This window comes from Dermacentor silvarum, chromosome 6 (assembly GCF_013339745.2).
Source record: "Dermacentor silvarum isolate Dsil-2018 chromosome 6, BIME_Dsil_1.4, whole genome shotgun sequence".
NCBI classification, from domain to species: Eukaryota; Metazoa; Arthropoda; class Arachnida; order Ixodida; family Ixodidae; genus Dermacentor; species Dermacentor silvarum.
The window spans coordinates 2,278,526-2,282,009 of NC_051159.1; positions in this window are offsets into that span (position 1 = coordinate 2,278,526).

Genomic DNA, 3,484 nt, shown 5'->3' on the forward strand with positions numbered 1-3,484 from the left:
CCGCCGGCGGAGCACCGCGCGCGTTTCGCCGCTAGTGTGTACGTGCCGTCGCAGATCGCTCTCGAAAAAGGGCCCGCGCGTCTCGCTTCAACCCGAACTAAGTGGCGAGAACACAGCGCGCATGAAGCTATCAGCACGCAGGGTTCTGTCGCCATGGCAGATTGATTTCAACATAGTGCCTGCGCGGCCGCGCCATACGCCGCCGCTGCCGCCTGAGTACGGTTGATCACGGTTCATAATGGTTCGACGCGGATGGATAAGGCACTAAAGAGCGATAACGGCTTATAGTGATAGAAACGTCATCAGCGCACTTGGCGCCGCCTACTGCAGTAGTTTGCTTGCGTCATCAATTCACCTTGCGCCGCCGTCCGCAGCAGTTCGTGTCGCCGCAGCGCTGTCGTTTATACTGGTCGTATCAAGTTTCATAACATTGATAATGAAACCAGGCTGCGTGGAAACAAACGATGTAGTGGCACAATGCTTACGCATACTTGGACAACTCGCAGAGGAGTTCCTGCGAGATTTTTTTTTCTTTTTCATCCATCGCAGCATGTTTTCGAAAGGGCTTGTCGTGCGAGACACCACTGGCTATTTTCCTTCATGACTTGCATGTTAACTTCGACGCCAGCATACAAACTTACGCCATTGTTTTAGATTACGCAAAAGCATTTGATAAAGTGTCACATCATCGATTGCTCCTAAAATAACCCAGTCGAACTTGGGCTACAACGTTATGGTTTGGATCGAGGAATGCTCGTTAAACCTATCTCAACACGTTCTTGTTAAGCACCATGCCTCTGACCCTGTTCCTGTAACATCTGGTGTAGCCGAAGGTTCTGTTCACGGCGTTCTCCTATTTCTAAAATATTGCTACGGCATGAGCTGGGCAAGGAGAAGAGGAGGAAGACGTTAGCTGGCGCAGCCTCTGGACGCCATCTTTGACTGCACCATCAACCTCGTCCTTTAAATAAAGCCGGTTCAACATTAACCGTAACAGTTTTGTGGTGGAGGTGCTGGGTAATTTGATCAAGACGACGGAGATGCTGCAGCAAGTGCCACGCCGAAGCCGATGCCTTGCTCGACTGCCTCCGACACCTCTTGAGATCCCGATGTCCCACAGCGGCGACCAACAGCCTTCTCTGGCTGCTCCAGTGCGAACAACCGGCACCTGGATGCATCTGATAGAACCCCGCCCTTTCTCAGGAAAATTCGGCGAGGACGTGGAGGAATGGCTCACCCACTACAAGCGTGTGAGCAAGTACAACGGCTGGAACTCCACGGCTCAGCTCGACAATGTCGTACTGTTCCTCACAGACACTGCGCTAGTGTGGTTCGAGAACTATGAAGATTTCTTCACAATGTGGGACAGCTTCGTTACTGACCTCACAGAGTGCTTTGGCGATTCCACGACGAAAAGGAAGCGGGCGGAGCAGACATTGCTTCAGCGCACTCAAGTCCCAGGTGAGACCTGTACTACGTACATAGAGGCGATCCTGAAGCTTTGCAAAACGGCCAATCCTCGAATGTCCGAAGAGGACAAAGTTGGACACCTTCTCAAAGGCGTAACCGAGGATGTTTATAATTATTTAATCGGAAAGAAGAGCCTCGCCTCGGTCACCGACCTCATCAAGCATTGCCGCACATTTGAGGCCTTGAAGCTGCGCCGTATCACGCCAAAGTTTCGGCCGGTTAGCGAATGTCACAATGGTGGCAATCGTTGACGATAACGACAACTACAGATTTAGGTTTGACCTTGCGGCAACTATAAGGCAAATTGTCCGCGAAGAACTTGAACGACACACCACAGGGGCGGATGTCGAACAGCTTGGTTGCGCTTCCAACCAATCTCAAGAACATGCATCTGCTGTGTCGGCATTGTCTGCCATGCCAGGCGTTGCAGACTGTCGAGTCGATCAGCTGCGACAGCATCGACGTTCCTCTCCCGACAACATGACGCACGATCAACGCACTCGTCGAGCTACGACCACAAGTCGGCATTCGGCAGATCGCGTTTATTATTCGCAACGTCCCAGGGTTCACCCCGAGGCTTACAACGTCGGTCGCGCATCGCCTGTGTGTTACAGCTGTGGCGCCTCGGGACACATTGCTCGTTTTTGTCGCCGGCGCCAACAGACAACAACATATGGCCCACCAGCAGCTTGGCCTAATTTTGAACGTGACAGTTATGACGACCGCTGGCCGACAGACCCTGATACTGCAAACACCACAGGCGCCCCACCCCGAAATACCTTCCGTCAATATAGTAGTCGGAGTGGCTCACCAGCTTCAGCCTGACGCCCCCAACCAGTCGCCAACGCCTTTCACCGTCACCACGTCGACGTGCTACGTTACCACCGCCGTCGGGAAACTAGCTGGCGCGGCCGATGGAGGTAAGGTTGCCGGCAGTCTGCGTCTCTGTGAAATAGTGCTCTGCCTATTATGATGATGAAGACCTAAGTGCGTGTATTAATTGATGGTATACCTACAACAGCATTAGTGTATACTGGCGCTACTGTTTCCGTCATGAGTGTGACTTTCAAAGAGAGGCTGGGTCGGAAAGTTATGTTCCCGTGGAATGATGGTGTGATGTTTCGTGGTGTCAGTGGAGAGTGCCTTATTCCCCTTGGTATTTGTGTTGCAAGTGTTTTATTCGAAGGGGCAGATCTTCAAACGAAATTTCTCGTACTACCGCGGTGCACTCATGATGTGATTCTCGGGATTTACTTTCTTCAGGATTATGGTGCTTCCGTTAACTGTGGCGCAGGCGAAATTACCTTGAAGAGCGCGCTTCTCGCCACCCTTGCCGACACATCTTTACCAGAGAAAAACTATTGTGTTTCTTCGAACGATTTGCTGCTACAGGCTTGGTCGCTGTCACGTGTCCCTGTCAGTGTCGCTGCTGCCGACCTTTCATCGTTTCACGCGCAAGTCCAGCCACTTACGTCGAGCTGCGCGAAGAAAGATGTACTTGTGCCACGCTCTCTCGTGAGAGTAGTGAATTGTGCCTCAAATTTGTGGGCTTTCAATTGTTCTTGCGCCCCTGCTGTTCTCCCGCGTGATATGAAGCTCGCTGAATTTGACGAGATTACGTAGAGCTCCATTACAGTTCCAAGCGAGGAGGAGCAGTCTCATACTAGCGATCCCCACCGAAACACTTCTGAAGAGAAGATCCTACGGATGATCGACAAGGCGCTTCCCTCACATAAGTGCCACGCTCTCACACAAGCTTTGTGGGCACATCTTTCTGTGTTCGATTTCACACAAGGTGACAAGCAGGCTTCACTCCCGCGTTCTCGTGCTCGCCACAGAATTGACACCGGATCTGCGCACCCCATTCGGCAAAAGCCTTACCGCGTTTCTTCAGCAGAGAGGACAGTTATCGCTGAAATGGTGAAAGACATGCTACAGAAAAGCGTTGTTCAAGATTCCTCTCATGCGTGGGCAGCACCAGTAATCTTAGTAAAGAAGAAGGATGGATCGTGGC